Source organism: Lathamus discolor, chromosome W (genome assembly GCF_037157495.1).
Source record: "Lathamus discolor isolate bLatDis1 chromosome W, bLatDis1.hap1, whole genome shotgun sequence".
Classification (NCBI taxonomy): Eukaryota; Metazoa; Chordata; class Aves; order Psittaciformes; family Psittacidae; genus Lathamus; species Lathamus discolor.
Genome location: NC_088908.1, coordinates 38,011,681 through 38,036,790, shown reverse-complemented (window position 1 = coordinate 38,036,790; position 25,110 = coordinate 38,011,681). Strand labels below are relative to the sequence as shown.

Genomic DNA, 25,110 nt, shown 5'->3' with positions numbered 1-25,110 from the left:
CCAAGCATTCCCTAGGTCCTACACTACTCTCCCCCGTTTTTTGTTTAAATAACAGCTTTTTAAGGGACTGGGGAGCCTGCTCAACAATTGCTTGTCCAGTGGGTGAACTGGGGACTCCGGTGAGATGTTTCACACCCCAAAGCGAGCAAAAGCGGTGAAACCTAGAAGAAGTATAGGCTGGGCCATTATCTGTTTTAAGAGATAGGGGTACACCTAAGACAGCAAAAGAGGCGTGAAGGTGTTTCACAACATGGTGAGAAGTTTCTCCAGTTTGAGCGATGGCCCAAATTGCCATGGAAAAGGTGTCAACAGAGACATGAACGTATTTTTGGTGTCCAAATTCTGGAACATGAGTGACATCCCTTTGCCAAAGTTGTAGCGGTAAAATGCCTGGAGGATTTACACCAATAGCAAGGCCAAAGCCTGTGGGTTGACATGCAGGACAAGAGTTTACAACTACTTTTTTTTCAGTAAGATTAGTCTGATTTGAAGTCACTTGAATCTTTATAACATGTGGCATACCAGTGTATCCTACACATCATGTAACAGGTTGGAATAATGGGGGATTTAACAAATGTGCCCAGTATACTTGTCCATTACCCATGATCACACATAATAGAACAGATATAAAGATTTTTGTCATTGTCGCTTTTTTATGTTGTTGAGTTCTGGGGCTTTATACGTTTTGCTGGCAGCCAGTATGGTCCTGTCGATAGCTGAACACAGCCGGATCCTTGACCCCATGTCAGCAATGGCACTGGTCCTTTCAACTCATTATCATGTAGGTCTTTATATAGAACCAGTGGTTTGGGCAAGGAATCGTTCGTCACGTGGAGAAAATCCTTATATTCCCCTTTTTTTTTTGTTTTATACATCTTTTAGACGACCCTACTTGAGCAGGGGATTTGGACTAGGTCATACCTCCAACATATGCCAGCCACAGGCTGCTGGGCCTGTCCTTTTTCTCCTGGATGGCTCTCTGATAACAAGGGAGGCCATCCCTCACATCAAGGTCTGGCATGGCATGTGTCCACAGCGCTCCACACCTGCTGGGTTGCAGCCAACAGTGGAGATAAGGGTTCTTCTTGGTGGCAAACACAGAGGCCAACTCAGTCTTGCCCTTAACTGTGGTAGCAGGCATTTGGCCAACCTCAGTCCTTGCCCCTTGTTGTGAAGATGCTGATGGCAGCAAGGGACTAGCCAAAGAAATTTCTTACCAGTGGATTTCTCCCACCCTCTTAATTTGTTCCATTACCTGCTTTATAACACTACCGTCATATTAGAATCTTTCTAGCTCTTGCCTTAGCATTTTCTAGCAGCTGCTGCAAATTTGCATGCTCTAACATCTCTTTTGCAAGTGACAAATCCAGACAATACAAGGTGTAGTTTCATATTAGCAACTGGCTAGTAAACAGGTGCTTTTATACACAAAATCACAGCCTCTAATAATAGCTACTTTACAAGTACACTTATTCAAGTTGTTACTTTTCAGTTGCCTCCAAGTGATGTTTTGCAGTCATGCATTTTTCTCTGATTCTGCTTGGGGTATTCACGGTCGGCTCCTGTAGCTGAGGCATTGGGTTTTTCCACTCGTCTGTCCAACTCATGGCAAGGCTTGACAAACTTTGCAGGCAGCCGCCATGGACCTGTAGGTAGGAGGACACAAATATACCCCCTCTTCCGGGTTATCAGTTCTTGAGAAGTAGACAAGTTAAAGTGATTTCTTAAAGGAGAAGCATTCTGATGCAAAAGGAATGTAAAGCAGCTGCAGAAGTAAACTGCACATTTTTAACAGTCAAGAAGTTTGCTGCATCATTATCCTTTTTTTTTTTCTTCTTTCTCTGCCACCCTGATGCTGCTTAGATGACGGCTGATAAAGCTTGTGGTTGCACTACCCCTCCTGCTTTTTCAGTTAGCAGTTCTTGTTTCAAGCGATCTGTTCCTCCAATTGTTGGATTCACCCCCAGGTTACTTTAAACACACTAAGCAAGGCTCCTACTATGCGCCCACTGTGTTGCAGGTGCCATTTAGGCTTTGTCTGTGGTGTCTCTACAAACTGCCTCAATACTTCAATAGATGGAGAGGTTTGGTTTTTGTTTCTTGGGTTTTTTTTTGTTTGTTTGTTTGGTTTTTGTTTGTGGGTATTTTTTTTTTTTTGGGGGGGGGGGGGCTGTTCCGAAGTTGTTCACCCTGCTTTGCACGGCTACAAACAGTGGCCTGCTCAGCAGCAGCTACAAACAGTGGCCTGCTCAGCAGCAGCTACAAGTGCCTGCCTACTCCGCAGCAGCTACAGCTGCCTGCCTGCCTGCTTCAGCAGCAACTATAAATACCTGACAGCAACCACACTTTTGCATTAACCCTTTCTTGCCTGAAATGTTAAACTGCTATCTGTTAAAAACTTTTACATGAACCCGACAACAAAAAAACACACAGAACACCATCTGCCCTCATCACACACACACACACACACACGTATGGGATCCCACAAGCACACTCCACACAACTACAACATCTGAAACTCAAAATCCAGACAATCATTACTCCCACTGCACAGTCCCACATACAGAACGTGGCACAAGGACCCTGTGAAGACTATCAGGAAACCAGCTCCAAGAAGCATCACCGCAGTGCGAGGTGGCAGGCTCAACCTTAGCGAGCGTCCTTACGGAGGCTCTGCCTCCCCCACATTGCATGAGGCTTGGGCTTTTATACTGACCAAAATGCACACTCATTCCAACACAGGTGGCCCGCCTACGTCAGAAGAAGTGGCCAGCTATATCTATAAAGGTCTCCAAGTGTCAATAGAAACATGGACATACTTATATTTGCCAACTTCTAGTACATGAGTATCACAGAGAGACTGTATCAAATGAGTTGTATATGGGGCCCCAAGTCCACGGTCCGCCACAGTCCGCCCGATACCCCTCATAAGAGCATACGAGAGACCTTCCCACCACGGGTCTTGATCCAGCACCTACATCACAGGGAAAGCACACAATACATCTGCATCCCCCACCCATCTCGCTTCTCCTTCTACAGCTGCCCATTTATTGTCGCAAAGAGCTGGGAGACACGAGCATAACTTGCTTTAGAAGTCTCGTTTATTGCTAAGCAGCTGGATGCTTATATACCTTGCTTGCATGTTTATAGTTTGATTACAGAGATATTATTGGCTTATAGCTTTTGCATGTTACAAGATCATTGGTTTATAGCTTTTACAGGTTACAAGATTATTGGTTAAAGATACAGTAAAGGAATTCAGCAAAACAGGATACAAAATAGGATCAGGGATAAAGAGTCTGGTCAGTAAGATAAACACTAAGCAACTTGAAGGTCACAAACTTAATTATCGTTCTGCTCCTGCCGCGGTTTATCTCCAGGGCACGCTCATCTTGCTCCCTTGTACTTTTCCATCTGAGATTTGCACCAGCTGCAGCGTATCACCATCTGCATGGCCTCTGCCACGCAGCCAGTCCTTTGCAAAGCTCTCCACATTTCCCCTTTCTTTCTTAAGAACAATAAGCGACGTATTGAGGTTGTTCATAGCTTTGTTAATTTGTATTTGGATACATTGAAGCAAGCAAGGTAGACAGGTTATTAGTAATATAATGACTAAAACTATGATTATTCCATGCTTAACGACATCTAGTAACCATCCAGTGATTCCCCAAGAAGATAGTCAAGAATCTAACCAACTAGAAGCGAAAGTAATATCCTTAAATTGACTGCGTAGTTTTTCTATTTAAGAGTGTATACTACTTGAGTGATCAGAAAGATTTAAACAACACATACCTTCAAATTCGTTACATCCGTGACCTTGTGCTAAAAGTAAAAAATTTATGGCAGCCCGATTTTGTAACACAGCATGTCGGATACTGTCAACATCATATAAGAGGTCATCTAATATGGTTAATGTGATATTAAATTCTTGGATAGCAAAGCATGCTAGGCTTTTAATATTTCTCCAATTAGTGGCAGCCATCACACCAGGGGTAAAAAAGGCCATTGAGACACCTTCAAGCATGCATGTGACTATTTACAGACCTTCTTCTCAGCAAGCCTTGCATTTTCCCAGCCGCCACATAGTCTGTTTTGTTCTTGTTAACATAAAACAGACTCCCTCTTGACCTTCGGAGTCTTGGCCCTAAATCAGACATGTTTTACCTACAATTCCCCTTTTTTCTGTTTGGGCAAACGAAACTGACTGTGTTAGGTGCTCAGCCGTCCTTTGTAGCATAGATTGAATACAGGAACAAAAACAGGGAAGACACAATAAAATCAAAAAAAATACAACAACGATGATTAATCCAGATTTCAATAAGGATATCACCCATTCAGTAAGACCTAATGATCGAAGCCATCTTTCAAATCCCCAATCTTGTTCAACCCATAATTTATCTGTAAGCTGTCGTAGGGTATCTATTTGTGAGTAAATGGATTTTGAATGATCAGAAAAATTCATACAACACATTCCTCCAAATTCTGCACAGCCATGACCTTGGGCTGACCACATCCAAAACATCGAGGACCCTTGACCATACCGGTGGCTTGCAAAGGTGCCAAGGCCGCTAATACTTGCGAATGACTTTTTTGAATTGCCTCTCCCACTGCTTTTACTGCCTCAACCAACATTGCCTGATGCCCCATAGGTACCCGTGCCATTCGTTCTAACATCTCTTCTACAGTGGCATTTGCAGGTAACTGAACAAGTATCTGCCTTACAGCATCATTACAGTTCTGTATTGCACACTGACGCTGTAAAATACCATGCATGTATTCTGGAGTACCTGACTTCCTTATAGCATCAGCTACCCTATCCACAAAGGTACTGAAGGGCTCGTCCTTTTTCTGTGTCACTTTCATGTAGGCAGGAGCTGCAGTAGTATCTTTAATCTGTGATAGAGCTCGCAAGGCTAGTCTCATAGATTCTTTTAACAATTCTGGACCTAGCTGGACTTGAGCCTCCTTAGTGGAGAACTGTCCAGTTCCCATCAGGTGTTGTAATTGCACCCCAATCAGGGGATCTCCCTGGCCTCGCTGAACTGCAACCGCCTCTTGACAGGTTTTCTGCCAATACATGTTCCATAACAACAACTGCGAAGGGGTGAGGATTAATTTCACAATACTTTTAATATAACAGAAAATCTGTTCCCCAAATATATGACAACATCTGCCTAGTGGGTTCAAACTGAATGCCTGTAGAAATAACAGTTTGCCTTAACTGAGATAGCAATTTCCAATTTAAGGGAGACATTTCAGCATTTACTGCCTGACCTTGAGCGTTAATCTGGTACTTAACAGGAAAGGCGAGAATCTTTTCCTGCAACGCCTGCAAACAATCAAAATCATTGTTTGACAGAGCCTCTCTCTGAATAGATTTCCAATCTATCACCTGGATTTGCATTTGTCTACCTGTGCTCTGCAACCCTACCTTTCCTTCTTCTCTCCCTTTTTTTTTTTTTTTCTTTTTTTTTTCAAAAGTTGTTCACCCTGCTTTGCACAGCTACAAACAGCAGCCTGCTCGGCAGCAGCTATAAATACCTGTCAGCAACCACACTTTTGCATTAACCCTTTCTTGCCTGAAATGTTAAACCACTACCTGTTAAAAACTTTTACATGAACACGATAACAAAAAAAATACATAGAACACCATCTGCCCTCATTACACACACACACATACGTATGCATATGGGATCCCACAAGCACACTTCACACATCTTTTGGAACAATATTTGAAACACAAAATCCAGACAATCATTACTCGCACTACACAGTCCCACGTACAGAACGTGGCACAAGGACTCTGTGAAGACTATCAGGAAACCAGCTCCAACAAGCATCATTGCAGTGTGAGGTGGCAGGCTCAACCTTAGCGAGCGTCCCCGCAGAGGCTCTGCCTCCCTCACATCGCATGAGGCTTGGGCTTTTATACTGATCAAAATGCACACTCATTCTGACACAGGTGGCCAGCCTATGTCAGAAGAAGTGGCCAGCAATATCTATAAAGGTTTCCAAGCATCAATAGAATCATAGACATATTTGCCAACTTCTAGTACATGAGTATCACAGAGAGACTGTATCAAATGAGTTGTATATGGGGCCCCAAGTCCACGGTCCGTCACAGTCCGCCACAGTCCTCCCGATACCCCTGATAAGGGCATACGAGAGACCTTCCCACCACGGGTCTTGATCCAGCACCTACATCACAGGGAAAGCACACAATACATCTGCATCCCCCACCCGTTTCGCTTCTCCCTTTACAGCTGCCCATTTATCATGAGGATCTGGGGGATATAAATCAGGTTTCTTTTCTGGCTCCATGTCAAAAGGATCATCCAGGTCAGCATCAGAATTAACAGGCGTCAGAACTTCAGACGCAGCAACAGCAGTCTGATGAGCACGCACAGGCTCCTTCTTGGGGTCAATAGGGTCCGGGTCAAAAAGAGTGTCTTCATCACTGTCTTCAGTCTTTGCAGCCGCAGCGGCAACTGGCAGAGGCTCAGGGGTGGCCAGGGGTGGGGGGGACGGGACACTGGGTTCCATGATCTCACTTTTTGACTTTAACATCTCTAAAATAGTTCTCCAAATGACCAACAAATGTTTCACAGTGTCACTGCCCTCCGTGGCTGCGTCCCACAACTCAACTCGTGCACCACTCCACAGAGAGACCTCAGATACGGTAGACTCATCAGTCTCTGGACAATGCGTCTTCGACCACTTCAACATTAAATTTAAGTCTGTCTCTTTAAAGGTTGCCCCCTTCACTTTAAGGACTGAAAACATCCATAAAACAGAGACTTCTTCCTTAGCGATTTTTTCCCAAGTCCCAAGCTCAAAGGCTTCTCCAACCCCCTGGATTAAGTCCTTCTCCTTAATCCAGAGCAACAATCTTTTTAGCATAGCTTCATCATACGCTATCCCTCTCGCAGAGAGGATATGTCGGAAGAACTGAAGTACTGCATACTTATGTAGGCAATTAATAACTGTCCTCCTGGCGGCGAGCCAAGTAAAATCTTGCTCAGGCTCTCGGAACCGACGCTGCCAGCAGCGAAGCGTTCTTTGCCTTCCGAAGGCTTCATTCTTCGGAGCTTTCCCGATCCCTGCTGTCTTCCCAGCCTTTTGTTTTAACAGGGTATTATATATAGCTTGCCAAGGTTTACCATATTTCTTTGCAACTTTATCATCATTAATCGTTGTATCCCACAAAATATCCCCGAATATTCGCCATTCCGTTAAAGTATGTACAGTATGTGGATTAATAAAACAACCCAATGACTTAGCATAATCTAGTAAACTAAATAATTCCTTCTTATAATCTAAATCCGCCCCTTTAACTTTCAAAAAGTCCTCAAACAGTTTATATGCCGCTTGCCTTTCCATACGGTATTGTCAGCACTGTTGCAGCTTTTCCAAGGTTTTGGCGGCACGTAACAGCCTGATTCACCGTTGTGACATCAGGAGCCTCGAGACAAATCTTCTTGTCTTTTTTAGGCCACCCCTGCTGCGACGAGGTCTGTCCACTTCAGCTCCTTGTTCTGTACAAAGCCCCTGGGTCCCTGTTCGGGCGCCAAATGTCGCAAAGAGCTGGGAGACACGAGCATAACTTGCTTTAGAAGTCTCGTTTATTGCTAAGCAGCTGGATGCTTATATACCTTGCTTGCATGTTTATAGTTTGATTACAGAGATATTATTGGCTTATAGCTTTTGCATGTTACAAGATCATTGGTTTATAGCTTTTACAGGTTACAAGATTATTGGTTAAAGATACAGTAAAGGAATTCAGCAAAACAGGATACAAAATAGGATCAGGGATAAAGAGTCTGGTCAGTAAGATAAACATTAAGCAACTTGAAGGTCACAAACTTAATTATCGTTCTGCTTCTGCCACGGTTTATCTCCAGGGCACGCTCATCTTGCTCCCTTGTACTTTTCCATCTGAGATTTGCACCAGCTGCAGCGTATCACCATCTGCATGGCCTCTGCCACGCAGCCAGTCCTTTGCAAAGCTCTCCACAATTTATCATGAGGATCTGGGGGATATAAATCAGACACCTTTTCCAGATCAATAGGCCCCGGGTCAAAAGGACCATCCAGGTCAGCATCAGAATTATCAGGCATCAGAACCTCAGGAGCAGCAACAACAGCAGTCTGATTAATGTGCACAGGCTCCTTGGGGTCAATAGGGCCTGGATCCAAGGATCATCCTCATCTCTGTCCTCAGTCTTCGCAGCTGCAGCAGCAACTGGTGGAGGTTTGGGGGGGATGGGTGTGCAACGGGCTCCACGGTCTCTCTTTTTTTTTTTTTTTGACTTTAACATCTCTAAAATAGTTCTCCAAATGACTAACAAATTTTTCACAGTGTCATTGCCTTTTGTAACTTCATCTCACAGTTCCGCACCAATCTGTTCCACATGTTTTTACATCAAACGCTGTCTGTGGCTCTGGGGAATACCCTCTGTCCTTCTAAAGATCTAGTGGCAGTTGGTATCTCAGCTTGTTGTGGCGTCCCTGGGGTAGATTCCGGCGTAGATGGAGGCAGTGGTGGATATAAGGAAGGAGGGGGACGGAGGGAAATTCGTTTCCTCCTCCTCCCCTGATTCCTCAGTATCTTCGGTATTAGGTTGGAGAGTTTTTACTGCCACCTCGTGGTTGTTCCCCGGATCAGACTTACCTTTTAGTTTCACTTCAGGAGCTGTTGATTGTGATGGTTGAAGGGGGTTTATGATTCGGGCTTGTATCGGCGCCGGTCCGGGCACCGATATTGGGGAAAATAGTTCATTTGAAGCGGATTCTGTCCAAGAGGAATTCGGCAAAAGCGCAGCAAACGCAGACGCAGTGGCTGCCCTTTCACTTTTCATTTCTTCTAAAGTCTCTTTAATCAGTCGCCACAAGGTAGCTAATATATGAGCCTCCTTGGATCCCTTACTAATTTCTTCCCATAAAGCGGATCCAATCTGGTACCAAGTGTGTATCTCAAAAGCTGCACCCAGTCCCAAAATTAGTTCCCGGTCCTTTGACCATTTTAAAAGGGCTTTTAAGGTACTGTCGTGGTTTTAAAAAAAGTCATCCATAAATCACACAGTCACTCTCTCACTCCACCCCTTCTTGCTATCCCCCTACTCCTGGAGGGATGGAGAGGAGAATCGAAAAGAATGCAACTCCCACAGGTTGAGATAAGAACAGTTTAGTAACTAAGGTATAACACAAATCACTACTGCTACCACCAATAATAATAATGATGATAAAGGAAATAACAAGGGGAAAGAATACAACACCTCAACACAGCCGACCAAAAACTCGCCCCACACCGCCAGCCGAGCACCGACGGATACCTCGTCCAACCCTGCAGTGAAATAGCCCTTCCGGGTAACTCTCCCTTACATCCTGGGCATGACGTGCTGTGGTACGGAATACCTCTTTGGCTAGCTTGGGTCAGGTGTCCTGTCTCTGCTTTCTCCTGGCCTCCCCTCCTACCTGGCAGAGCATGAGGCTCAGAAAGCCCTTGGTCAGACCAAACATCTAAGCAGCAACTGAAAACATTGGCGTTATCAGCACTGTTCCTAGGCCAAAAAATCAAAACACAGTGCTGCACCAGCTACTAAGAAGGAGAAAAATAACTGCTACTGCTGAACCCAGGACAGGTACCATCATAGAATCATAGAATTATAGAATAGTTAGGTTTGGAAAGGACCTCAAGATTATCTAGTTCCAACCCCCCTGCCATGGACAGGGACACCTCACACTAAACCATCCCACCCAAGGATTCATCCAACCTGGCACTGAACACTGCCAGGGATGGAGCACTCACAACCTCCCTGGGCAACTGATTCCAGTGTCTCACCACCCTAACAGGAAAGAATTTCCTCCTTATATCCAGTCTAAACTTCCCCTGTTTAAGTTTTAACCCGTTATCCCTTGTCCTGTCACTACAGTCCCTGACGAAGAGTCCCTCCCCAGCATCCCTATAGGCCCCCTTCAGGTACTGGAAGGCTGCTATGAGGTCTCCATGCAGCCTTCTCTTCTCCAGGCTCAACAGCCCCAACTTTCTCAGCTTATCTTCATATGGGAGGTGCTTCAGTCCCCTGATCATCCTCATGGCCCTCCTTTGGACTTGGTCCAACAGTTCCATGTCTTTTTTATGTTGAGAACACCAGAACTGTTCACAAAACTCCAAGGGAGGTCTCACGAGAGCAGAGGGGAAGAGTTACCTCCTTCAACCTGCTGGTCACACTCCTTTTGATGCAGCTAAGGATATGTTTGGCTTTCTGGACTGCGAGCGCACACTGCCGGCCCATGTTCATTTTCTCATCGACCAGCACCCCCAAGTCCCTCTCCGCAGGGCCGCTCTGAATCTCTTCTTTGCCCAATCTGTAGCCGTGCCTGGGATTGCTCCGACCCAGGTGTAGGACCTTGCACTTGTCGTGGTTGAACTTCATAAGGTTGGCATCAGCCCACCTCACAAGCGTGTCAAGGTCCCTCTGGATGGCATCCCTTCCCTCCAGCATATCAACAGGACCACACAGCTTGGTGTCATCGGCAAACTTGCTGAGGGCGCACTCAATCCCACTGTCCATGTCAGCGACAAAGATGTTAAACAAGACCGATCCCAACACCGATCCCTGAGGGACACCACTTGTTACCGGTCTCCAGCCGGACATCGAGCCATTGACCACAACTCTTTGTGTGCGGCCATCCAGCCAGTTCTTTATCCACCGAGTGGTCCATCCATCGAATTGATATCTCTCCAATTTAGAGAGAAGGATGTTGTGCGGGACAGTGTCAAACGCTTTGCACAAGTCCAGGTAGATGACATCAACTGCTTTACCCTTGTCTATCAGATCTGTAGCCCCATCATAGAAGGCCACCAGATTGGTCAGGCAGGATTTCCCCTTAGTGAAGCCATGCTGGCTGTCACCAAGCACCTTGTTTTTTATGTGCCTTAGCATGTTGTCCAGGAGAATGTGCTCCAAGATTTTACCAGGCACAGAGGTGAGACTGACTGGTCTGTAATTCCCCGGGTCTTCCATTTTCCCCTTCTTGAAAATGGGGGCTTTATTTCCTCGAACCATATCCTTTCCTACAGCGGGCCCAAGGTCTTCATTCTCACAGTCCCTGCGTTTACCTTCTAAAACTTGGGTGGTGCAGTCAGAGCTTTTGCCAGTGAAGACAGTGAAGTCAAAGAAGTCATTCAGAACCTCAGCCTTCCCCAAATCCTGTGCAGACAGTTCTCCCGAGAGCTTCCTCAGGGGGCCTATGTTGTCCCTAGTCTGTTTTTTTGTTTGCTACGTACCTGTAGAATCCCTTCCTGTTATCCTTAACATCCCAGGCTAGGTTTAATTCTAACTGGGCCTTAGCCTTCCCAACCTGGTCCCTAGCTTCCCGGACAACATCCCTGTACTCTACCCGGGCCGCCTGTCCTTGCTTCCATTTTTTATAAGCCTCTTTTTTCCTTTGAATTTTCCTCAGCAGCTCCTTATCCATCCAAGGAGGTCTCCTGGCCCTCCTGCTGCACTTCCTTCTAGTTGGGATGCAGCACTCCTGAGCTTGTAGCAGGTGATCCTTGAATATCACCCAACAGTCTTGGGCCCCTCTGCCCTCCAGGGCTATATCCCATGGAACCTTACTAAGCAGGCTCCTGAAGAGGCCAAAGTCTGCTCTTTTGAAGTCCAGGGCAGTGAGCTTGCTGCACGCTCTTCTCACTGTCCTGGGGATCTCAAATTCGACCATCTCGTGATCGCTGCATCCAAGGCTGCCCTGGAGTACCACATTCTCAACAAGCCCTTCCCTGTTGGTGAGCACAAGGTCAAGCATGGCACCTCTCCTTGTCGGCTCCTCTATTACTTGCAGAAGGAAGTTGTCTTCCACACAATCGAGGAACCTCCTGGATTGCTTGTGCCATGCAGTGCCATCGTTCCAACAGATGTCAGGGTGGTTGAAATCCCCCATGAGAACAAGGGCCTGCGAGCGTGAGGCTTTTCCTATCTGTCTGTAGAGTGCTTCATCCACAGGTTCTCCTTGATCAGGTGGCCTGTAACAGATCCCCACAGTAATGTCTCCCATCACTGTTCTCCCTTTAACCCTGACCCACAAACTCTCTTTTAACTGCTCACCTGTCCCCAGAGTTACATAATCTCCAGTCTATCCCTAACATAAAGGGCAACTCCCTCTCCCCGCCTGCCAGGCCTGTCTTTTCTTAGGAGCCTGTAACCCTCCATTCCAACACTCCAGTCATAGGAGCCATCCCACCATGTTTCTGTGATGCCTATTATATCATACCCCCGTAGACATGCACACAACTCTAATTCCTCTTGTTTGTTGCCCATGCTATGGGCGTTTGTATAGAGGCATCTGAGCCAAGCTGCAATTGAAGCCGACTCGTTGGCTGGAGCAGCTGGAATATATCTACATTGTTCCGAGCATTTATTATAGGTGCTGGCAACTGTCTGGGTGTGTTGAGATGGAATGATGACCCCTCCCCCAACACATCTAGTTTAAAGCCTCCTTGACCAGTCTGGCAAGCCTCCTACCAAAACTGCTCTTCCCCTTCTTTATCATCAGACCAGCTCCACCAGCCCCCAGTAGACCTGGCCTACTAACTTTATTCCTACGTTCAAGACACCCAAACCCCTGACTATGACACCACCCTTTTAACCATCTATTGGCCTGGCCAATTCTCCTAGCTTTTTCTTGGTCCTCCCCTGTGTCCTGGAGAATTGACGAAAAGACTATCTGAGCTCCAGAGCCCCTAACCACCTCTCCCAGGGCTCTATAGTCTTTCTTTATGGTCCTCAGTCTACTACTATCTATATCCCTAGCACCCACATGGATCACCAGGAGCGGGTAATAGTCCGTGGAACATACTAGAGCAGGCAACCTCTCTTTAACATCTCTGATCCCTGCGCCTGGTAGGCAGCACACCTCCCTCGAGATGGGGTCAGGCCGACAGACGAGTGCTTCCGTCCCTTTCAAAGTAGAGTCCCCTATTACTACTGATACAGGGTTAATAAATGTACAAGGGAACAATACAGGGTATTGTATAAGAGTTAGAAGAATTCCTTGCTTAAACAAAAGTATTGTCTGTTGTAAACACCTATCATGCTTACTAAACAGAACAAGGCACAAACTACTGATAAGACAGAGGCCTGATTCTACTGATAAGCAACTATTGACAAGGAAATGCGAATGTCTGGGTCTGTTGATAAGGGGGAGAAGCTGATGATTTATGGATGAGGTACCGACTAAACCCTAAAGCCATGTGCAAAGATTAAAAGGTGAAAAGTTTAAGAAGAGGAAGACTCATTTGCTTCATCTTGAGGACCCCTGCCCACAGGAGGAAGACTCATTTACTTCATCTTGAGACCCCTGCCCATGACCAGAGGGGGCACTGCGCAGGCGCAAAGGACCTTCTAGCTCATTATAATACGAAGCGGGGACAGATACTAAATATGTATAGGCGTATCAGTAATCTAATGCATATGTATGCCTTAAGGGAATAAATGTAAAGGAAAAACGACCCTGGGTGTGCATACTTTGGAGGAATGATCCCCATGCACCTCAGCGCTGAATAAAGCATACCTACTTTACAACTTTAACGAGTTGTGGAGTCAATCCGCGTATCAATTTGGCGAGCCAGCCAGGAGACCTCTGTTTGGCTGCAGGATCGGGTGAGGAGCGGACATCCTAGGCGCCCCAGGCTGCTTGCCTGGAGGAGCTCCGCTTCTCATCCGCTCACTGCGGGGACAGACAACAACCTGTGCCGGCTGCGGAGAAACGGTATGCTTGAAATTTAGGTACTTGAGGGGGCCTGTAAGGCGTACGCGTGGCCCGGGGCTGCTGGTAAGGCGTGCAGAGACGTCTGGTGCATAGCGGAGTTCCCCTTGGCAGGTAGGGCTTGCAAGCTGGGGGCTCATCGACCGATAGCGCGGCTGCGAGCGATCCTGAAGGCGGATCGGGCGAGCCCGGGTTTTCGCTGCATCCCAAGTTTTGGGAGCCAGGACGGACCTGCTAATGACTGTGTAGGAAGCAGGAGAAGGGTAGGCGAACCCACCAGGTCTCCGCTGCATCCCAGGTTTTGGGAGCCAGGACGGACCTGCTAATGACCGTGTAGGAAGCAGGAGAAGGGTAAGCGGAACCATAGTGTGAGTGTGTGGGATCCCATGTGTTTCTGTGTGACTGAGACGTAGCGTAGCTACGAAGCGAGTGTGGAGTCCTAATCCGCGGTTCCGTGTCTCCGCGAGGGGAGCGGCCGGAGACCGACGAAGCGTTTATGTTTTTCTGTCCTGTGTCTTGTCTGTGTATAACCATCAAGCAGCTCAGAAAGCGGGGGAAGGTCCGGCTACCCCTCCCTCAGTGGATAACTTTACGAAATACAAGGGCAAGGGAATTCCCTATGTGCCTTGTGGGAGTGCAACTGTATGTGACGGGTGGCATTCCACGTGGATATTGTGGCTGTGTGCCCTGTGGGAGTATGTGCCTTGTGGGAGTGTAACTGTATGTGATGGGTGGCATTTCACGTGGATATTGTGGCAGTGCTTTTAGTATGTATCCCACTTTTATAGCCACTCAGGGTAGTGGGGCAGATACTGCTCGGGGTGTCTTATGAAACGCTGGTGGGTTTGTGGAGAAAAGCCACAAAATCCTGGCGGACTTCCGGGAAGTTAGAAAGGAAAACTGAGAAAGGGTTTATAAAAGGTATCAAAGAAAATTTGAGAAGATGTGGTTACAAAGGAGAAAATAAAATGGGAATACAACAATTAATGTCTCTCTTTTGGGGACAATCAACGGGGGATATTAGGAAAAACTTCATAACCTGACATATGAGTGCATAATAAGTTTTGAACAGTGGAACCTGCTGTGGATACTAGGGCAGTGTAAATTTTGCTGGAACTGAAACTATGTTCTAATGACAGGGGAGTTGATCTGCAGAACCCAGAGATACTATCGTACTGAATCCCCTGAGAATATCATTAAACTTGTGTGTAGGTGCTCTCATATTTTAAGTGCATTTGCAGAGCACTGGGAAAGAGAAGCTATAGAGATTTGTAAGAGATTGTTTGAAATGGGAGCCGGTCAAAACAAGGGAATTCTGAAGAAAAGCCCATTGGGTTACATTTTGGCACATTGGAAAGAACTGGGAGGTTCTTCTGGGGGCTCGGTAAACAAGAAAACATTGGTAAAATATTGTAACCAATGGTGGCCTTTATATACTTTGGAAAATCAGGAAAAATGGCCTAAAAATGGAACTCTGAATTCTAATACATTTTTTACAATTTATGTTGGTTTTGAGGTGGCCAAGAAAATGCGATGAAGTAATGTATGCAGATATGTTTCACTTTAAGAAAGCACCTGGAGTGGCAGACAGAATGTGAAATTAATATAACTCTGCCAGATCCCTAATTTTGGTTTTGGAAAAGGACAGGGAAAACCAGAAAGCTAAGCTGGAGAGATGTTGTTCAGCCTGTGATATTGGGACAGTCATCAAGAAAATTATGTATCACAGGTACCCCCAAGAGGAGCACCCTCTGCCTCTGTCCTATCAGGTATTGATAAGGAGGAGGAAATTGCCATCACTGGCAACAAGCAGCACATTCACATTCAGAGTTAAGAAGGGGTTAAACCAGAAGTGCTGTTGCAGAGGCAGGCATCTGTAACCCCTGCAGAGCAGAGTGAGCACCTGTGAAAAATAATAAATAAATAAATAAGGGAAAACCAAGGGGGAAAGGAGGGGAGCTCCCGCAGTTCCTGTGTTTGAGCATGGGATGGGTGCTGGGGCAGACAGACATGTTGACAGACGGGACTGAAGGGTTGATGAATAAATGTGGATGGGAGTGAAGGAGGAAGTATGGAAAGTGTACAGGAATTGGAAATAGGTAGAAAAGAAAAAGCTGGGTCGTGCTACAGCCACGGCTGCGCTGGTTGCTTTGAAACTGGTGGAGGACGAACGTCGGACAGAAGTGGGGGAGTGACCTCCTCTTCTGTGGAACCGGATCGGTGTGAGTGCTATGAGGAGTTTGGACGCTGGGAGTGAGACTGCCCTGGTGGGAGTGCCATGGGGTGGCTCAGGTGACTGAATTGGAACTAGGCTGACGGGAACCAGGGGAATCTTCCCTAGCAGATCCACTGGTTATAATGGAGCTAGGGGACAAAAGGAAAAAAAAAAAAAAGGAAATGGAATTTTTGGTTGATACGGGCACAACGTATTCAGTTTTAAACAAAGCTTTAATGCCTTTGGGGACGATTATATGATGATAAAAGGGGCAACTGGCCAAGGTGAAAAGGCTTATTTTTGTAAACTATTAAAATATCAATTGGGAAAACAATGGGGCATCCATAAGTTTTTGTATATGCCTAACTCCCCAAAAGCTTTTTTGGAGAGAGATTTGTTAGAACACTTGGGAGCGACCATTACTTTCGAAGGAGGCGAGATCACTTTAAAAGTAAAGGACCAACAGTATATAGAGATGTTAAAGTTTAATTTTGATCACTAATCATATCGAGGGAGAAGTCAGATTGAAGATATACTGGATCAGGTATTCCCAGGGGTATGGACTACAAACATACCTGGAAAGGCCAAAAATGCACCCCCCGATACAGATAAGCTCAAGGAGAGAAAACAGCCTGTCAGGATTAAACAATACCCCCTGAAGAGGGAAGATAGGGAAGGAATTTTTTCCAAATGACTGAGAATTTCCTACAGCTAGGACTGCTAAAAGAGTGCCAATCTGATTTTAACACCCCTATTTTACCTGTTTGTAAACCTTATGGGTAATACCGGGTGGTACAGGACTTATGGGCTGTTAACAAAATAACTACCCTGTAATAGTAAATTCATACACTTTGCTAACATGCTTAACATCAGAGCTAACTTGATTTACTATTCTAGATTTGAAGGATGCTTTCTTTTGCCTCCCTCTCCAGGAAGCCAGCCAGAAAATCTTTGCATTTGAATGGAAAACCCCCAAGAGTAGGTGAAAAATCCAGCTCATGTGAATGGTGTTGCCTCAGGGATTTAAGAACAGTCCCACCCTGTTTGGAGAACAACTTTCAAAAGACTTAGAGTCCTGGGAAGCCCCACCGGAAGAAGAGAAGTTACTGCAGTACATAGATGACATCCTAATAGCTACCCAGACAGAAAAGGCCTGTGTGGCCTGGACAGTATAACAGGATGGTGTAGATTGTGGATCTACCATCATGGACTAATTGTTAAGCCTCTATATGCACTACAACAAGAATCTTCAGTGACAAGAGAAGCGACTTGAGCCTTCCGCCAATTAAAAACGCCTTGAGGTCGGCACCAGCCTTAGGACTCCCAGATGTGAGTAAACCATTCTTTCTTTTCTCCCATAAGAAACAAGAAATTACTAGCACAGGACTTGGGCCTGTAAGCAATTGGACTCTGCAGCTAAAGGATGGCCTGGATGCCTCAGGGCCGTTGCAGCAGTTGTACTAACCTTGGGCCAGAAAATGACTGTGCTGGTGTCCCATACAGTGTCTGCAGTGCTGAAAGTGAAAGGTGGGCACTGGCTTTCCCCACAAAGGTTTCTGAAATATCAAGCCATCATGGTGGAGCAAGCCTCAGCAGAGACTACTGAGGCCACATATTCCAGTCGTCCGGATCTGAAAGATACCCCTTTAGACGACGTAGAAACCTGGTTTACTGGGAACAGCTATGTCATCAGTAGAAAACGACATGCTGAAAAACATAAATGTCTATACAGACTCAAGATATGTATTCGGAGTTGTGCATGCACATGGTACCATTTAGAAGGAGAGGACTGTTGAATTCACAAGGAAAAAAACGTTAAACATGCACAAGAAATACTGAGACTGTTGGAAGAGGTCCAGCTACCTGAGAAGGTGACAATTATGCACATCAAGGCACACCAGAAGGTGAGCTCAGAATTGGAGGAGGGAAATGAGCTGGCGGACAGAGAGGCAAAAGAAGCTGCAAAAGGTGAGATAACAATTGAAGGAGCTTTAATTCCTGATGGGAAAATTTCTCTACAAGGTAAGCCAAACTATAATAAAGAAGATCAGAAATTAATTATAGGTCAAGATGAAGGGTGGGCTAGTACACCACAGGGAAAGATAATTGTTCCCTCATCTTCGTTATGGTCCTTAGTAAAGAATGCACATCAAAACACAATGGGGAGTCAATATAAATATTTGATAAGCAAAATTATGGCTATAACTCTGTATGCTATTATTCAACAGGTAACTCACCAGTGTAATCTCTGCCTCCAAACAAACCCCAAAAGTAATCCTAAACCCAAAATGGGTCAAACTGGGAGGGACAACAAACCAGGACAACAGTGGCAGATCAACTTTACAGAACTGCCAAGAAAAGGGGGGTATAGATATTTGTTGGCACTAACGGATATCTTTTCAGATTGGCCAGAAGCCTTTCCAACTAGAACTGTGAAGGCCTGAGAAGAAACGCAATTGATACTAAGAACATATGCCTTGATACAGAACAAGGCACTTCTCATTTTGAAATCCATCCAGACATTACTCAAAGGACTGTACTTGTATATATTGTACTTGTATATATTGTGTATGTGTGTGCTTAAGAACTGCTTGTGCTTTTGTGAGAATAGATAATGATAATGAAATCATGACTGTTAAGAATCATTCTAATTTTGTTTTTATAATTTTACTAAGATCACTGGGTGTGACTTTGCATATTCAGCACCAGTTATATCCCACCAACTGATAAAATCCAGACCTGATAAGAGGGGTCCAGGAAAACAGGCATCCATCATAATATGGAAGAAATAAGCAGAGTCCTACTAAGGGTAGGGCCAGATACAAGCCACCACTGGTGAAATGTACCTTTGGGATGACCACCAACTGCAACTGGCATACTGAATACGTTGTGTCACCCCATTATTGTTCTTCTAATGTTAGTTAGTATTCGTTTCATATTGTCGATTGAATTATTTGTTTGGAACTGGCCAATGTTACGACACATAATGATTTTGAACTCTCTATCAAATACACATAATAAGGTGCTGAGAGATACCTTCTGCAAGAATTGGTTGAAAGAGGAACTTGTCTGAAGAGTAAAAGAATTTACTCACTTTATAGAAAAGGGGGGATTGATACAGGGTTAATAAATGTACAAGGGAACAATACAGGGTATTGTATAAGAGTTAGAAGAATTCCTTGCTTAAACAAAAGTATTGTCTGTTGTAAACACCTATCATGCTTACTAAACAGAACAAGGCACAAACTACTGATAAGGGGAGGAGACAGAGGCCTGATTCTACTGATAAGCAACTATTGACAAGGAAATGCGAATGTCTGGGTCTGTTGATAAGGGGGAGAAGCTGATGATTTATGGATGAGGTACCGACTAAACCCTAAAGCCATGCGCAAAGATTAAAAGGTGAAAAGTTTAAGAAGAGGAAGACTCATTTGCTTCATCTTGAGGACCCCTGCTGTCGTGGTTTGAACCCAACCACAAACCTCGTCCACTCACTCCCCCCCTTCTTGCCCTCCCCCTGCTTCTGGAGGGACGGAGAGGAGAATCGAAAAGAATGAAACTCCCACGGGTTGAGATAAGAACAGCCCAGTAACTAAGGTATAACACAAATCACTGCTGCTACCACCAATAATAATAATGATAAAGGAAATAACAAGAGGAAAGAATACAACACCTCAACACCAGCCGACCAATAACTCACCCCACTCCCCCCAGCCGAGCACCAACCGATACCTCCTCCAACCCTGCAGTCCCAACCCTTCCGGGTAACTCCCCGTTACATCCTGGGCATGACGTGCTGTGGTATGGAATACCTCTTTGGCTAGTTTGGGTCAGGTGTCCTGTCTCTGCTTCCTCCCGGCCTCCCCTCCTCCCTGGCAGAGCATGAGGCTCAGAAAGTCCTTGGCCAGACCAAACATTCGAGCAGCAACTGAAAACATCGGCGTTATCAGCGCTGCTCCAAGGCCAAAAGATCAAAACACAGCACTGTACTAGCTCCTAAGAAGGAGAAAAATGACTGCTGCTGCTCAACCCAGGACATTATCCACCCCTTATTCCATACCATTCACGTCATGCTCAGATCCCACATCTTCAATATGCCATCACTCTTACATATATATATACATCTACATACACACAGAGAAAAAGATCATTTCTTAGTGCATGGACCTATAAAGCTGCTGAGTCCATCTGGTCCATGATGTCAGGCGCCATCTCTTGTAACAGTCTCTCAGAGCAGGAGAGGCTGTGTGCAGTGTTCACACTCGTGAATCACCTGGGCAATAGTGTCCATTGCTAAGTCCACCCCTCGATCATGAGTCCATCTCTATGTTGCATCTCTGCCCTGATGGCCTGAAGTGTCATGGCCCACCAGGCTCGAATAATTCACTGTCCCCTTCAGCAGTTTCTGCAGCTTGTTGCTGGGGACTCCATAGAGCTGCCTTCCATCTCCGACGCTTCCAAAGCACTGGAGGGGCCCAGTGGACCAGGTACTCGCTCATACTGTCCCACACACACTGCCACTCATGGCTGTCCAGCCTTGGGGAAGATCTCCTGGTCCTCCCATATTGTTGTCTAACCCCAGTCAAGAAGCAAACCTGAGTCTGCTTGACTTCTGAGATCAGACAAAATGGCCGTGGGTAGAACACACTCTGTGTGTGTGCCAACATGCTGACCCCCATCACAATCAGCAGGCAGGTCCCAAGGGTACCCAGAGGCCATTCAAACCCTTCAGAACTCTCCAATGACGCTGCTGTACTTGTCCCTGGGGCTGGTGCAGCTGCTGTGCCTGCCGGCTCTCCCACCACCGGCTTCTCTCTTCCTGGGTGCAGCTCTTCCTGCTCTGCCTTGCTGGGAAATGCTGCCTGGGCTCCTGCATCCTCCTGCGGCTCGGCGGGCGGCTGCCGGGGGATGCTCTCGGCCGCCACGAGGCTCGGCTCCTCCGGGGGGCTCGGCTCCTCCGCGGGGCTCGGCTCCTCCGGGGGGCTCGGCTCCTCCGCGGGGCTCGGCTCCTCCGCGGGGCTCGGCTCCTCCGCGGGGCTCGGCTCCTCCGCGGGGCTCGGCTCCTCCGCGGGGCTCGGCTCCTCCGCGGGGCTCGGCTCCTCCGCGGGGCTCGGCTCCTCCGCGGGGCTCGGCTCCTCCGCGGGGCTCGGCTCCTCCGCGGGGCTCGGCTCCTCCGCGGCCTCCTCCCGCTGCTCAGCAGCCGCCTTCCTCCCGGGCTCGGGCCCCGCTCCCGCCGCCGCCTGCTCCCCGGGGCCGCTCTCCCGGGCCGCTTCGGCCGCCGCCGGCTCCCGGGGCCGCTCCCCCTCAGCTCCCCGCAGCTTCACAAAGACGGAGGCGAGGAGAAGGGCCAGGGCGGTGAAGAGCAGCGGGACGGCCGGGTACAAGTCCACGGCCACGTCCATCTCTCCCTGCTGCCGGAGCCCAACCGTATTACAAGCCATTGCCATAAAGTACAGCGAAACAAAAACCTTAGCCCAAGCCCCACACTTGATAAACACTACCACAGGGAATACCAGCTCTAAGTAATGTACTACCTTCTGAAGCTCTGAGAGCAAGAGAAACAACTTTGAGAGCCAATAAATCAGCACTGTGACGACTATTAATCTGATCATCTCTGTCGTTATCTCAACCCTTTGTGCCCCACGTTGGGCGCCAAAAAGAACTGTCGTGGTTTGAACCCAACCACAAACCACGTCCACTCACTCCCCCCCCTTCTTGCCCTCCCCCTGCTTCTGGAGGGACGGAGAGGAGAATCGAAAAGAATGAAACTCCCACGGGTTGAGATAAGAACAGCCCAGTAACTAAGGTATAACACAAATCACTGCTGCTACCACCAATAATAATAATGATAAAGGAAATAACAAGAGGAAAGAATACAACACCTCAACACCAGCCGACCAATAACTCACCCCACTCCCCCCAGCCGAGCACCGACCGATACCTCCTCCAACCCTGCAGTCCCAACCCTTCCGGGTAACTCCCCGTTACATCCTGGGCATGACGTGCTGTGGTATGGAATACCTCTTTGGCTAGTTTGGGTCAGGTGTCCTGTCTCTGCTTCCTCCCGGCCTCCCCTCCTCCCTGGCAGAGCATGAGGCTCAGAAAGTCCTTGGCCAGACCAAACATTCGAGCAGCAACTGAAAACATCGGCGTTATCAGCGCTGCTCCAAGGCCAAAAGATCAAAACACAGCACTGTACTAGCTCCTAAGAAGGAGAAAAATGACTGCTGCTGCTCAACCCAGGACACCTGCCCACAGGAGGAAGACTCATTTACTTCATCTTGAGACCCCTGCCCATGACCAGAGGGGGCACTGCGCAGGCACAAAGGACCTTCTAGCTCATTATAATACGAAGCGGGGACAGATACTAAATATGTATAGGCGTATCAGTAATCTAATGCATATGTATGCCTTAAGGGAATAAATGTAAAGGAAAAACGACCCTGGGTGTGCATACTTTGGAGGAATGATCCCCATGCACCTCAGCGCTGAATAAAGCATACCTACTTTACAACTTAAACGAGTTGTGGAGTCAATCCACGTATCACTACAACCAGCCCCTTTTTCTTTGTAGCACCACTAGAGATTTTTACCTGTGCATCATCCGGTTGTTTGTGGTGCGTTTCCTCGTTAACCTCCTTAGGAGGAAGCCCCTTGCCTTTAATTATCCTTTTCTTCCTTCTTTTGTTATTTTTCTTTGTCACTAATTCCCAATTTCCCGGGTTGGTGGCCTCCTTCTTTCCTTCATGAGCTGGAGGGGAAGCTTGAGGCCCCTGCACAGTTTGGGGCTGGAGCAAGCAGCCCTGCTTCCTCTCAGCTAGCCTGACATCTTGAAGCCCGCTAATAGCATTCCGCAGCTCAGCCACCTGCTGCAGGAGGACCTCCACTATGGAGCATAGAGTGCAGCCCTGCCCATCATGCACCTTTCCCTCACACGACCAGTGCAGGCACCCTCCAAACTCCGAGCCCTGCACAGCAGCCTCCCCTGTCATCTGCTCTGTCTGGGTGCCTACGCTGGCCACCGCCGAGGCAGCCAGGGCAGAGCTCCCAGACCAGGCCCTGGTCATACGACAGGTGCTCACCATCCCGCTCGCCTACCTGCGCAAACTGCCTCGCCGCGCTCCTGGTAGCTCGCGCTCCCTGGGGCAGGTTTTTAACCACTCAGAAATGGTGCCGTTGCTCCTGGCTCCGCCCCCTGTGTGTCAGCTGCTCGCGTCAGCTGAGCTGCCGGCTCCTGGGCAGGTCCTGTCGGGGACTTGAGGCTCCCTCGGTAGCTCTCGCCGCTCTGAGTTGAGGCTCCTGGACGCTGATCTCTCCCCCGCTCCGGTGTTGAAGGCGTCCTCTCTCGAGCTACTCACCTCAGCAGTGATGATCATCATATGTTAGTCCTCTCTTAGAAAGGATATGTTGGAGGAGCTTTACTACCTCCGCCTCTTCTTTCAACAGTGAGATTCCCATCTCCTCCCCAACAGCTCACCACTCTTAGATGAGATTCCTTCTCAGTTGTAACGCTTCCCTTTCTGTGTAGATACCTCAGAGTGCACTCTGTTTCTTCAGTTGCCGGGACAGCAACCCCTTCGGTCGGCTTTTCCGCTCCCCTCCTCTTCCAGCTGTCTTCTTCGCTCAGTCAAGCAACAACAAGAGGGTCCCTGTTCGGGCGCCATTTGCGTAAGATCAACGGTCAGAACACTGATTAATGTAATCAGAAAATGACCTTTATTCACTTCAGAGCACTGCCTTTTATAGCTTCCAAGCTTTGTCACGTGCTTAAGATTTATAATGACTGGTTTCTACACATAATGCAAAGGCAGCTGATTGTTTCCTTCTTCAGAATCTGGAAGCCACCTACTCATACGGGGACTCTGTTACAATATGTGGATGACCTATTAATCGTTACTGAAACAAAGGAAGAATGTATCCAGTGGACGGTGGAATTATTAAATTTTCTGGGACTGAATGGTTACTGGGTATCCAAACAAAAGGCCCAACTAATTCAAACATGAGTTTCCTACCTAGGATATAAAATAACAGGAGGACAGAGAGAACTTGGAACCGCTAGAAAAGAAGCCACCCTTGTGGAACAGGATGATATAGAAATTGTGGTCACTAATGTTGTGAATCCAGCATCCTTTTTGCAGGAACAATCGACAGAACCACTAACACACGGATGCTTGGCAACTATAGAGACTCTATATTCAAGCCAACCGGACTTAATAAAGACGATGTGATAAACACATAAAAGTATTGGCTTTCACAAATCATAGGTGTGGTTATGTGGATATAACTGTATGAGTTTATAATAACAGAAACAAAGCTCACTAGAGACACAAGATTAGACAACAAGTTAAAAAGGGCCAGAACTCTTGAGCAAAATGGAGTCACATAGTAAAAGAATCTGTAAAGGTAAAGGAAAGGGGGGGGGGGGGGGGGATGTTGATATAAGAAAAGCTAGTGTCTGGAAAACAGAGTTCATGTACTTTTTAGCTTAACATAGGTTGTAGAATAATGTATGTGAATAATGCAATAGTGAAAATATATAAACCTGTAACAAATACTAATCACTCGTGCCTCTGGCTCCGGTCATATGCCCAGCGCTGTTGCTTTTGCTTTATTGACTTTGTCCCTCAATAAAACCGCTCGTTTAGAGGAGTGAGTTCGTATTTCACAGACGACAATAAAGAATACCTGCTTGTCAACTTGAAAACTTTGTTGGCGAGTTTGTTCCTGGAGTTTTCTCCGAATCAAGGCGTGTACTACGTTTTCTCAGCTCCCAAACGCGCCCGGCGTGGAAGGTTAGGGGATCCGCGAGCGGTGCGTAAGCACTCTGCCACTGCGGCTGCGCGCCTGTGGGTCACTCAAACCTGCTCTGTCGCGTCTCCTTTCCCGATCAACCGCCCCTAGTGATCGCGTAGGGCAGACAGCACCACCGATCCGACTCCATTGCCCTTCTTCTTGAGTCTTTTTTTTTTTTTTTAATTTCTCTTTCCTCATTTTTTTCCACCGTGGGCAGTCGATTGGCGCCTCAATCCACCAATCGGCGTCTCGGGACAGCCCTCGAAGCCCGCTGCCCAGTCCTCGGCCGCTTTTTATCAAGTGACGGGCAGCAGAACTAATACACTTCCTCC

General features: G+C 47.0%; 1 long non-coding RNA gene across 2 annotated transcripts; it reads right to left on the bottom strand.

Annotated features, from left to right (window-relative positions):
* Positions 1 to 237: 237 nt before the first annotated feature.
* On the bottom strand, positions 238 to 24,976 carry LOC136004278 (uncharacterized). Of its 2 annotated transcripts, none has more exons than XR_010608356.1 (3): positions 24,671 to 24,976; positions 23,084 to 23,634; positions 238 to 1,646 (listed from the first exon to the last, which is right to left on the bottom strand). It is a non-coding gene; the product is annotated as an uncharacterized LOC136004278 (long non-coding RNA). The 2 variants fall into 2 exon arrangements; XR_010608355.1 differs by lacking the exon at positions 238 to 1,646 and adding an exon at positions 11,944 to 12,028.
* Positions 24,977 to 25,110: the final 134 nt, after the last annotated feature.